Here is a 13,022-nt window from a genome sequence, read left to right as displayed (position 1 = left end):
CCTGTCGAAGTCGTTTATCTGCAAAAATTTGCCCTTCTGTACGATCGATATCTGAGGGATCGTTTTAGCTCCTTTGGCGTTGTGATTACAGAGTTGTAATTATGTACCAGGATTACAGACATGTAAGTGAAAACATAACAGAAAATTTATTATGTAACTTTATTTTTTCGAAATGAGAGTCAAAATTCTGTGACTATCCATCGCATTAATACGAACCATAGGTGTAATAAACTATGCGTCCTAACCATAAGTTTTTAATTGTTTTTTTGTATTTGCGACCACTGTCATCAGACAGCGATTAAACTAAGACATGGTTGCTCTAAGGATGTGTATTATTTGAAGATGACTCCTCGTTTTCCATCATTTGCAAAAACGTAATGTGCAAAATTACACTTGTACATTTAATCATATTTGAACTATTAGTACATTGGACATGGTAGATAAAAATAAGTTAAATTCCAAGACACGTTTCAAATACATCGTCGTTCCCACTGAGTATACATTGCAGATGTAATACCTGGTACCTATGCTTCCACCTATCGTCAACAAAAATGTAGAGCACAAGTGCATAAATATTACAAAAATTGATGTACATATATATGTACGTATGTATTTACCCTGCGCCACAGAATTAAAGGATCACTTTTTCGAAACCCCATAATTGTCTCTCATTCTGATGCACAAGCCTGAAATTCCGCTGAACGGTGCCCACACCCTTCCTCTGTAATGCTGCAAGAGCGTAACGGCCTGCGACGTCACCATCGGGGTTAACAACGCTTCAGACAGTAAGGTGTTGGCACTTGCGGAGAAAAGCCCCGGAGCTCAAAAGTTCGCGTGACGTGCGAGGTGAGTTAATGATGTCATATTGGCATCCACCACATTTCACCACAATTCGCCCAACGTCGCCGTCGACGTGCCACGTGGTAGGATGGTCTTCACAGTCCCTGTTACCCACATTTCACCATTTCTTTTGACACATCTGTGATACAGGTCTTAATGTGACTCCCAGCGTTGAAATCATGCACTTTTCTTGTCAGTGGCCGAGGAATGAGATATTAAAACGACGAAAATTCCTTCTAAAGAACCTCCGTTCATCAAATTGCTCGTTGGCACCAACCCGCATTTAGTGACAATTTTAAAAATTACCGTTGCAGCAAAATAACATTGCGACATTAATGATTGCTATGCACCCAAAATCAATTTGCTTTTGAACCAGACCTTGCTGTAAAATGCATCATTTGAATTTGACTACCAGTAGACAAGACAATAAGCGTATATTAAGTATTTACAGGAAACTAGGATGAACTTACGTAATTATTAACGCCCAGAGCGCCACACCAAAGAGTAGAGAGAGAGCGTACTCTGTCTTCAGGCCACAAGTGGCCCATCGGGACCATCCGACCGCCGTGTCATCCTCAGCTGAGGATGCGGATAGGAGGGGCGTGTGGTCAGCACACCGCTCTCCCAGTCGTTACGATGGTTTTCTGTGACCGGAGCCGCTACTATTCGGTCGAGTAGCTCCTCAGTTGGCATCACGAGGCTGAATGCACCCCGAAAAATGGCAACAGCACATGGCGGTCCGGATGGTCACCCATCCAGGTGCCGACCACGCCCAACAACGCTTAATTTCGGTGATCTGACGGGAACCGGTGTATCCACTGCGGCAAGGCCGTTGCCCGCCACACCAAAAGCGTTATGAAATGTGTTTTTTCGGTTTCATTATTCGTGGTCTATTACGGATACCTTTACACCAGTGTGAAATGGACATACAAACTGACATGCTTAAACAAATCGCTGTGGTCATGGTTATAAAACGTCTGACGTCGCGAATTGTTACAATGAGATAAGGAAACAAAAAAATATCAGGCCACAACAAGAACTTCCTTCACGTCAATAGTAATCGTACAAATGAAGTCATACTTACAGCTATGACCTACAAAGGTCATAAATCACAAAAAATTTGCTAGTGCTTTCGCAAAACGGATGTTAGGATTTTCATGTAGACCAATAATTCATTTAACCCTTTGACTGCTGGAGGTGCGCCACCTGCTTGGAGCGCTAAGGCGCCGCGACTTGCGCCGTAATCCGGCTGCCTGCGCTGCGTGCCTGTCTGTCCCACGGAGCAGCCAGCGCTGCCCGGCCAGCCCTGTGCTCAATACTTCCCGGCTGATCGCGACTCGCGCAGAGCCACCGTGAATTTTTGGTGACTTTGAGCTGTAATATCTGGGGCAATAGTTTTTGTAAGGAAATTAAATTTGGCCATATTTTGCAACTCCATGCGTTCTCTTTAAGTATAATAATCAAAAGAATTTTACTAGCCATATTGAGCCAGAAAATTGTAAGTAAATCAGCCAAAAAAAAAAAAAAAAAAAAAACCGCCCGAAAAAATTTTCAAGTTTGGCTTCTTGCATCTCCTTAACCAATCTATGACGAATGTGAAACTTGGCATGGAATAACTTAACAACACAAGGTTCTTAAATATGCAGTTTCATTTTCAAAGCACTTTCCAGTACTGAATGAATTAAGCACAAAATTGACGATTTTGTAAAAACGTCAAAACTGCGATATTTTCGTTCTGATTTTGCTAAAAAATCATGCTCTGTAAAACAGACCAAGCTGTATAACTAGAATGAAAGTTGGGCGCGAAAATCAGGACCGAAACCAATGTAAACTTCGGATTTGCATATCTAGTAGAGTGAACGCATGATGAAAATGAGATTTAGAGTGCTATAGATTGACAGAACAACGATAAGACATAAAAACTTCTATTCCCCTTCTATTTTTCAATAATCTATAATTTATTAGAAAAGATGCTGATTTTTATGAAAAGATGAAAGCAGGATATACTCGATACATTTTTTGTAAATACCGTTTTCCATTAATGCTTCGAAGCCAGTCTCTCTTGAACAACAAATTTTAAGCCCCCCACTCTCCCCAGAACAATGAGTTTAATTCCAAATGTTGGCTAGCAACAGAGGCAAAGTAGCATGAAAAATCGCACTGGGAACAGAGTTTTAACTTTGGTATGTTGTTTCTCGTCGATTAAAGGCATTTAAGTTACTGATGGAAAGTAGCTTTTGTACAAGTAGACTGAATGTTTATAGTTTAGAGAGATAGTTTAGACAAATAGTTTAGACAAGAAGAGAATAGAAGGGTGGTGTCACCGCCAGACACCACACTTGCTAGGTGGTAGCCTTTAAATCGGCCGCGGTCCGTTAGTATACGTCGGACCCACGTGTCGCCACTATCAGTGATTGCAGACCGAGCGCCGCCACACGGCAGGTCCAGTCTAGAGAGACTTCCTAGCACTCGCCCAGTTGTACAGCCGACTTTGCTTGCGATGGTTCACTGTCTACATACGCTCTCAATTGCAGAGACGACAGTTTAGCATAACCTTCAGCTACGTCATTTGCTACGACCTAGTAAGGCGCCATATTCAGTTACTATTGAGATTGATATTGTGAATCATGTACCTTCAAGAGCGACGTTCATCATTAATGGATTAAAGTTAAGTATGAAACTAATTACGTCCGCTTTCTGAATTCTCATTCCTTGTCATGTTCCAGACCTCACGTCAGTATAGTTCTTCCCTTCTCACGGCAACCTGCGTGAGCTAAAACGCGTGCATTTCTGCCTCCTCTAGTAACACGGTGTTGGCTCTTCTGCCTACCCAACAAGAAGCTTTCGAAATGTGGTGCTACAGAAGAATGCTGAAGATGAATGGGTAGATCACATAACTAATGAGGAGGTATTGAACAGAATTGGGGAGAAGAGGAGTTTGTGTCACAACTTGACTCGAAGAAGGGATCGGTTGGTAGGACATGTTCTGAGGCATCAACGGATCACCAATTTGGTACTGGAGGGCAGCATGGAGGGTAAAAATCGTAGAGGGAGACCAAGAGATGAATACACTAAGCAGATTCAGAAGGATGTAGGCTGCTGTAGGTACTGGGAGATGAAGAAGCTTGCACAGGATAGAGTAGCATGCAGAGCTGCACCAAACCAGTCTCAGCACTGAAGACCACAACAACAACAACAGACCGAATGTGATGTATAATTTGTACTACTGGGGATAAAAGAATATAACTGTCCATGTTACGTATTAATAATTTAAATGTATCGTACGAATATATGGGTTTTGTTGTACTGGCGCAATGTACTCGACGTAATCACATTAGCCACAGTGTAGATACTGCGCCATCTCGATCACCAAGTAAACTGCTACATATGAAGAAGTCAGGCTTCGTTTGAATAGTTTTACACGTGTTGCATCTATTTCCCATCCATCTTTTCGATTCAGGATTTGGACTGGCGCTGGCGAATGCCTTTTTTTAGTAATTTATTCAGAAGTGTCAGCAAATTTTCTCAGATATAGTTCGCAATGATTAGTAATGCTTCTTTGTATGATAAGTCTAGAAGCAGGGTACAACTCATAATGGAACGTTGCAAGTTTTGCATTGGTATCTAGTTTCCCGGCGCACTTTTTTGTTTCGTGCAAACCACGCATTGCTCATTGGCGTACTTTTCTGCGAATGTTCACTCACGGTAACAGCCGTAAAATGTCTCCTCGTGAATCGCAGAGGATTCTCGTCATCGTAGCGCCTTCCCCTACCAGCATTTTTCCGTTCAGTAGCATATTTTTCTACAATCTCCCTTACGAGAGAAAGGCGAATCTCTGCGAGTGCCATTTTTCGCCCTGTTACCGACCGGTGGAGAGCATGAGCATTTAGTATGCACAAATCCCGAATGTGAAAAAAATATTTGGTGTAGCATTTCACCGTCTTACGCGCTGATCCCACTGAGCTCAGTAACACGTGACAACGGTCAACTGCACCCATACTCGAATTGTAATCTCCAATAAATTGTGGTTTCTTTATTTTTTCGCCCGTATTTCTGTCAGTCTTCTCTGTTTCAACCATTTGTGTTGTGTGACTCGTGGTCAACATGCACACCTCTCTTTTATCGCACCACTTGATAGCAAGGAACTTGTCAGTGGACTTAACCGCAGTTTCTCCTGCAGTTTTGGCATGTTGCTCCTATTCTCACGAAATGTGCCACATGCGGCTGTTGGATGGTTGTGAAGCCGGAGGAACAGGTCCGGACGAAAAATATCAGTTATCGACGTATAGAATATGACTCTGTTCCAAATACGGTCCCATAAGAGTTGCCCTTACGTCGCCACTTTTTCCCAAATTGTGGAACCCAATTTCTGTTGTTGCGCCTGTATATATTATAAAACCCAAAATAGATCCATTTTGGCATTCAGAGTCTTTATTTCGAAACTACTTCGCTTGGTTGGAATAAATTGCTTACAAGGCAATCGTCCTTTGAACAGTAAGAGACTTTCATCTATGCAAAGATTGTGATGTGGGCGAAATGAATTACGAAACGTCTTACGAACTTTGTCAACAATCGTCCTAATTTTAAATCGACTGTCGCCGCTAGTACTCGCAGAGTTATCATTGAAGTATAATATTCTCAAAGGAGAAAAAACGGTGTCGGAACATAATTTCGCTGAAAACTGGTGTGTTCAAAAGTGTATCTGTGGACCAATAACCAATTTTAGCTTGTTAACTTGCGCCATAGAAGGCAAATAGCAACAAAACAACACATTTCCTCAAATCCACTGTCTTTCCACTTTGACAGTCGAGAATTCACAGATACTATAATATTTTCTTTGGAGTAAACGTACAAACGATTTGCAACAGTTCTTGAGACACAAATGTCACAAAAAAATGAAAGAATGCTTTGGTCAGTATCTAACTGACATTTGTCTGCTGAACTCGAGTCATCGACGTACTGGTTTAACGGCTGGAAATCGGCTTGTTTCCACTCAAATTTGTCACTTAAGCGTGCTCTTTTCCGAACCGTCTCACTGTCACTTTCTGATTCATCGGTTTCAGAGGAACTGCTGACCGTAATTCTTGCCCTCCCCTCTGATGTAAAGGGCTGAGAACTACAGCATCGAGATTCTGGTGAAGACTCATCACTGCTAGTAGCGTCAGATAATTCACACTCACTGTCGCTCTTAGTGAGCATATCCAGGACTTCTTCATCTGTGCAACCACGGCGACGTGACATTTGTCACGTAGAAAACAAGAAAACTGACGAAAACACAGGAATCGAAGTCGAATTCTGCAAAGAGGGAACACAGCAACAAACATATACGCACTCTCGAACTATACAGTCAGACCAGTGAACAGCTCCTGGAAGAGCAGGGCGAGAAGACAGGGGCTGTGGGGACGGGGCGTGAGTCGTGCTTGGGTAGCTCAGTTGGTCGGAAAATTTAGCAGATAAAGTACTGAAAACAGAAACTGTTACCGTTAGTTTTTCCGATCACCGTGCGTTGTTGACCTGCGTAAATTTAACACCACAACCTACCCGAAGAGTAAGAAGCCAGTGTAATCTAAATATATCGTTATTATCAGAAGAAGACTTAGAAGATGCCCTAACCAGAGCTTGGGAAATGTGTCTCCGTTCACTGAACAACTTTCCAAGTGTGATAGAATGGTGGACCCAACGAGCGAAACCGATGGTAAGGAAAGTTTTAATATCTTTTAGTATAGATATGGCCAGATAAAGGAAACAGACTGTAGAATTCTACTACACCGTGCTCAGGGACCTCTACGATCAGACAGATGCAATTCCTACAAGATTAAAAGACATCAAGAAAATAAAAGCAGAGTTAATAAGTCAGAAACGTAAGGAACTGGAGGGACTTAAAATAAAATCCAAAGCAAAGTCAGTCACTGAAGATGAGACTGCTGCATTGTACCACCTTGTCAGACACGCCAAGAATAGATGAAGAAGTTTCATGGATGAACTTCAAATAGATGATGGTACCATAATCACCACCCAGGAGGAAATAATTAAAGAGATCTCAGCGTACTATGAACGTATGTATGCGTCAGGGGAAACAAACGAAGAAGAATACGATGAGCTCTTTGGTACATATCTTCAACGAATATCGCGAGATGATGATGAGAACATTTCTTCGGACATTACCAAGGAAGATGTATTCGAAATCGTATGCAGCTCGCCTGCTTGAAAATCTCCAGGACCTGACGGACTGCCCATTGAATTCTATAAACGATTTTGGACCCTAATAGGAGAAAAGTTCACCGAAATTGTCAATGAAGTCTTACAAGGAAAGCCAGTGCCTGCAGAGTTCAAACAATGCAAAATCGTGTTGATCCCGAAGAACAGTGGCTGCAAAAAAGTAAATAACCTACGGCCGATTTCGCTTTTAAATTATAAAATTATAGCTCGAGTAATTAACAAGCGCTTTACACCATGCACAGCTGAAATCATAGGCCAACAGCAGACTTGTGTTTTTAGAAGGACGATTTTACAAACTGCGGCTTTGTATCGCGATGTCATTGCGCTAGCGCAGGCAAGCAACATAAAATGTGGACTGTTTTTCATAGACTTCCATAAGGCATTTGATCAAATTAATCACAAATACCTGATAGAGACAATGAGCCGAATGGACTTCCTGCCAAAAACCGACATCATCAAGAACATGGCAAAGGGTGTTACTTCATAAATCTCCGTTAACTGTCAACTGATAAAAAAATTGAAATAAAAAGGGGTGTTACCCAAGGAAGCCCCTTATCCATGCTTCTGTTCGTTATATCGCTGGAACCTTTCTTGAGATAGCTACAGCACGGGCTGACAGGCATTACCATTCAAGGAACAAAGACCGTGGTAGGTGCTTACGCGGACGATGTAGGCGTAATCATCAGAGACCAAACAGATGTGACACAACTAGAGATGATACTTGCAAAATACTGTTCCGCATCAAGTGCGACTGTAAATGAAAATAAAAGTAAATTTCTAAACATAAAGCGGCTTGCTAACTTGCGAATTGAGTGGGCGAACCATGTTAATGAACACAAAGCTCTTGGAATGGCATTGACAAAGTTCCTTTTAAAAATGATAGCAATAAATTGGCGGTACGTGGCAAGAAAAATCAAGGGAGCTTTGATTGAAAACCGTCAACGTAGCATAGACCAGTTCCAGAGAATACTGTTTTTCAACACGTATATTTTATCCAAGGCCTACTACATAGCACAGGTTCTCCCCATTCCATCAATGGTGGCGAAGACGATCATGTCCACCTTAGCAAAGTTCTTGTGGAAAGGGGAATTGTTTCGAGTGCCGGTGAAGACAGCAGTTTTGGATCCAAGCAATGGAAGAATGGGTCTAACCGACATCAAGTCTGAAGCGATGACATTGTATGTCAAACGAACATGGAGCATAATGTGTAATGATCCAGGGTGCATTACAGCAAAACTATACGATATTGTCAGGCCAGAAAGTGTAGAGCCGCCGATAAATATATAAAAAATAAGTTTTAAGCTGAAACACATTAGGGAGTATTATCTTGAACTAAGTTATCTCAGCAAAAAGCATTTAAACTCCAAAAACGTTACAGCGAAGGCGATTTTAGCTGAAAGATGGAAACATGAAAGGAAAAATAACATGGAAACCAAATATGCTGGAATAGCATGGAATGTGGTCTGTAAAAACATCAGTAGTGATGTTCTTTCGTCTGACGTGAGAACAGCGTGGTACAAGGTAGTCAATAACATCATCAGCACTAATGAGCGTCTCTTTGCGGCAAATGCAACCTCGTTGATAGTGTGCCTCATCGTTACACTTGTGGAGATCGGATTATCAACTGGAGGTGGACCAAGGAGAAAATTGCTGAAATAACAAGAACTTCAGCAAACAATGTACCGACTAACATTTTCTTTAGACCAGAAGAAAGTTACTACCCTCAGGCAAAAAATAACGCAGTGATTTGGTTAATGGGCAAATATACAAGTTACGTTTTTAACAACATTGGGAGCGATGAACATATTGAATACAAGATGTATATGGAAAATGAATTCGAGAAAATACTTAAATATCAGAATCACAATAAGAAATATGGTAACATGCTACGAATTGTCTTCCACCAAATGGATATAGGTTAGGAACTGGATTCCTAATAGAGAGGGAATGGGTTGGGTTACGTTCCCGACCCTAACCTGCAAGTCACATATGAAAAATAAATCAGTAGTACAGCAGTTACAAGGATATGGCGAGAAACATCTGGTGTCTGATGTAAAGGAAGATCTTGAACTCCCTATAGATGCGTTTAGAAGGCTGGAACTGACAAAAATAACGAGGCAGTGAAATACTTTGCGATGTTGCTGTTCGGGACTGCTCTTCTGTCCGTGTAATTTACCCTGGAAGGAACACACGTCAAGGATTTACTGGATGATTAATTTGGGTCTGGGAAATGATGATGAGGAACCTCAGGCTGCAGGAGAAGAAAATGTGCCATGCTGGACTGCCACCAGTTGAAGGTGACAGTGAAGGTGCTATATGTGTGTTGCTGCTAGAGACTCATTCTTTGAATGCTGTGATTTATGACTGCAATTATCTGTCACCTCATTTATGTCATTTCATTGTAGTCATCTTTGTTACTGTTTTTGGTAAAAAAGAAAAGGTTGGTAGAGCACTTGCCCGCGAAAGGCAAAGGTCCCGAGTTCGACTCTCGGTCCGGCACACAGTTTTAATCTGCCAGGAAGTTTCATTTTTAAATTTCATTATAGAATTACCTGTAGAATAGCATTGTAATCCCTGCTATTTAGAGCCTTATCCAGGATATCTGTGTAGCAGGTGTTCTATTTTTATATACGGAGTGTTTCAGTAAGAATACACAAAAATGTAACAGGACATAAGGAACGATCCACCGAACAATTTCAGGCAGGGAACCTGTGGTCGAAGTAGCCAGATTTAGGAGATATGGAAGGAAACTTGTCTGCCACTTTGTAGAGCATTACCGTTTTCCAGGTTATTTACAACAAACATGTGTGAAAATGATCCCCTAGGACACCACAGCTGTATGGTTTAACGAAGCTTCACAAACCAAAAGTGTCAATCCGTCCAGTGGCATCCGCAATGCAAGCACCGGTACACAAGATTCCACGAGGAATAGCACCATCTAGAAGAAGAAACTGAACTTCAAAGGGAAATATAGCACTACGAATAGTTTTGATCTAGTTAACAGATGTTGTTCCAACAAATGCAAAATTAGCTTCTTTTAATGTGTATATCTTGCTCACATATATTCCGGTGAAACACTCTGTAGATACTGTGTTACAATCATTGTATCCACACAACAATAATCCAGAAGAACAGCTGAGCATTGTTAGTATAGTGAAATGTTGTTTGAATCTGAATTATTTCTGTGTTCAAGGGAGTGATTATCAACAAGCAGATTGTCTGGAAATGGGCTCACCTTTATCTCCCTTACTAGCAGAAATGTTCATGGACAAGTGGGAGACTGATTTTCTTAAGAGGGAGCCACTAGCAAACCATGTGAGTATTGGTACTGATATGTAGGTGATATTCATTGTGTGTGGAAAGGTTCTAATAGACAGCTCCACAAATTTGTAGCACACTAACATAAAGAGAGCATGGAGTTGGGGGGGGGGGGGCAGCATATATCACCTGTACATTAGCTTAAAGATAGAAGACAGTAGCCATAAATTTTATAGTCCGCCCGGTTGGCCGTGCGGTCTAACGCATGGCTTTCCGGACGGGAAGGAGCGCCTGGTCCCCGGCACGAATTCGCCCGGCGGATTTGTGTTGAGGTCCGGTGAACCGGCCAGTCTGTGGGTGGTTTTTAGGCGGTTTTCCCTCTGCCTCGACGAATGCGGGCTGGTTCCCCTTATTGCGCCTCAGTTACACTATGTCGGCGATTGCTGCGCAAACAAGTTCTCAACGTACGCGTACACCACCATTACTCTACCACGCAAACGTAGGGATTACACTCGTCTGGTGTGAGACGTCTCCTAACGGGGGGGTCCACTGGGGGCCTGAGTGCACAATAACCCTGGGTTCGGTATGGGGCGGCGGAGGGATGAAGTCGACTGCAGTAGTCGTCGTGGGGTTGTAGACCACTGCGGCTGCGGCGGGGCGGAGCCTCTCCGTCGTTCCTAGGTCCCCGGTTAACATACAATACAATAGACTCCTTCACCGACACATTCATCCCGGCTTCCTTCCAACATTCTACAGCTTATAAATTTGCAGCATTCCACCACATGATTCACCGTCTCGTTTCTGCCCCTATGTCCCAAGAAGAGTTTGACCAGGAACTTCATACAATAAAAACTGTAGCCTGAAATAATCAATTTAACTCCAACATCACTGACAAAATTCTAGGCAAAACGATGAAGAAGCTAGCCAGGTCCCTACTGCCACCAATGAAAAACACAGACAATCGGGAAAAGAAGTGGGGCAGATTACCTTTTATAGAGAAAACATCAAGTACGATCAGTAACATTCTGAAGGCAAAGGGTTGTTCTGTGTTTTTCTATGTCCCTCGGGCAATAGGTAGTTGCTTGTTCAATGTAACAGACAAGCAACTAGCTATCACAAAAAATGGGATTTATAAAATCACACGCCGTGAGTGTCAGTCTTGCTACATCAGACAGACGGGGAGGTCAATTTGCACAAGGCCTAAAGAACGTCATAGACGATGGAGATGCAAGAAGCCTGGTTCAGCCTTTGCGGAACATTGCCTGAACAACAAACAAAAATACGTAATAGCTGTACAAGTCTTACGCACAGAGGAAAATAGGGCTAAATTCAACCAATTAGAAATTTTATAAATTAAAAGACAGATGCGTACATCCCCACATCTATTATTAAACGAACAAATCCAATTAAATTATTCCCCCCTTTTAGATGATATCACAACTCCCGGATAGAAGCAAAACTTTGATCCTCAGTTCATCAGTAGATGAAAAGTTCTTGACTGATGCATAGCTTCAGTCCCGTCATGTTACTGTAATTGCTGCATTGCGTAATTCCACTTGTAATTTGTTAAAAAATGAACATTGTAGTAGTGTTACATTAAGCCAGGGATCGATACATTAAAAAACTGCGACAACGGTCTTTGCCTTATCATCATGTTGATATGCGCATTATCATCTTTATAAATCAGTAACGTTCTTGAAATTGGGCTTATAACCAAAAACGTAGGTTGTGCAGTACCATTAATAATAAAATTTGTTTAACAAGGCAAAAAACGGTGTTTGTTTATTCAATGCGTACGAGTTTATTTGTACTGTGCTGTTTATTTACATGTACAGTATTTATTTTCTGAAAGTAAACAAGGAGGACAAGCCTAATTACTAGGAAGTGATGATGCAAGTTATGTTTACTTTACTTGTCCACAAGGTGGCTCTGCTGTATCGTATTCACATTGTCCCATGACAGAACGTGCTATCAAACAACGACAGGCTCATTCATTACTTAGCACTATTCAGAGAGGTACCGTATAGTACGATAGAACAGTACTGGTACAGTTTCGCAGATCTCACTGACATGCACTTTGTCTATAGGGAAATACGTTGCAATGCTCTCTCAGCTGAAAGGTATACGAGGAAACATTTCCTAACGGACGTCATCCGTCACGACGAATGTTTATTTCTCTCGATCGACGAATGCGGGACACTGGGTCACTGGAAAGAGGAAACGAATGACCTAGCAACTTCAGGACCACTCCCACAACAGATTTTGAAGAGGAGGGGCTGGAACGTGTTGCAGCGGACCCCACGGCGAGTACTCGCTGCCGTGTGGCGCGTACTACACGAACAAGTATCTCACCCATATCACCCACAACGAGTCCACGCAATGCTGTGACTAACTTTCCACCAAGGGTTTCATTGCGTCAGTGGTTGCTCCAATAATGGATTGATCGAACAGATTTCCTCCAAATCGTTCTGGTCACTGATGCTGCCTACTGCCTACAGGAAAATTAAAGAGACCTTTGGAGAGAAGAGAACCACTTGTATGAATATCAAGAGCTCAGATGGCAACCCAGTTCTAAGCAAAGAAGGGAAGGCAGAAAGGTGAAAGGAGTATATAGAGGGTTTATACAAGGGCGATGTACTTGAGGACAATATTATGGAAATGGGAGAGGATGTAGATGAAGATGAAATGGGAGATAAGATACTGCG

The 13,022-nt window shown here is 42.1% G+C and overlaps 1 pseudogene; it reads right to left on the bottom strand.

The window, feature by feature from the left end:
• Nucleotides 1–1,559: 1,559 nt before the first annotated feature.
• LOC126475986 (5S ribosomal RNA) lies at nucleotides 1,560–1,677 on the bottom strand (annotated as a pseudogene).
• Between the last annotated feature and the right edge of the window lie 11,345 nt (nucleotides 1,678–13,022).

The sequence above is a fragment of the Schistocerca serialis genome, chromosome 4, assembly GCF_023864345.2.
Source record: "Schistocerca serialis cubense isolate TAMUIC-IGC-003099 chromosome 4, iqSchSeri2.2, whole genome shotgun sequence".
NCBI lineage: Eukaryota > Metazoa > Arthropoda > Insecta > Orthoptera > Acrididae > Schistocerca > Schistocerca serialis.
The sequence above is the reverse complement of the archived record's forward strand: the minus strand, read 5'-3'. Positions and strand labels throughout refer to the sequence as shown.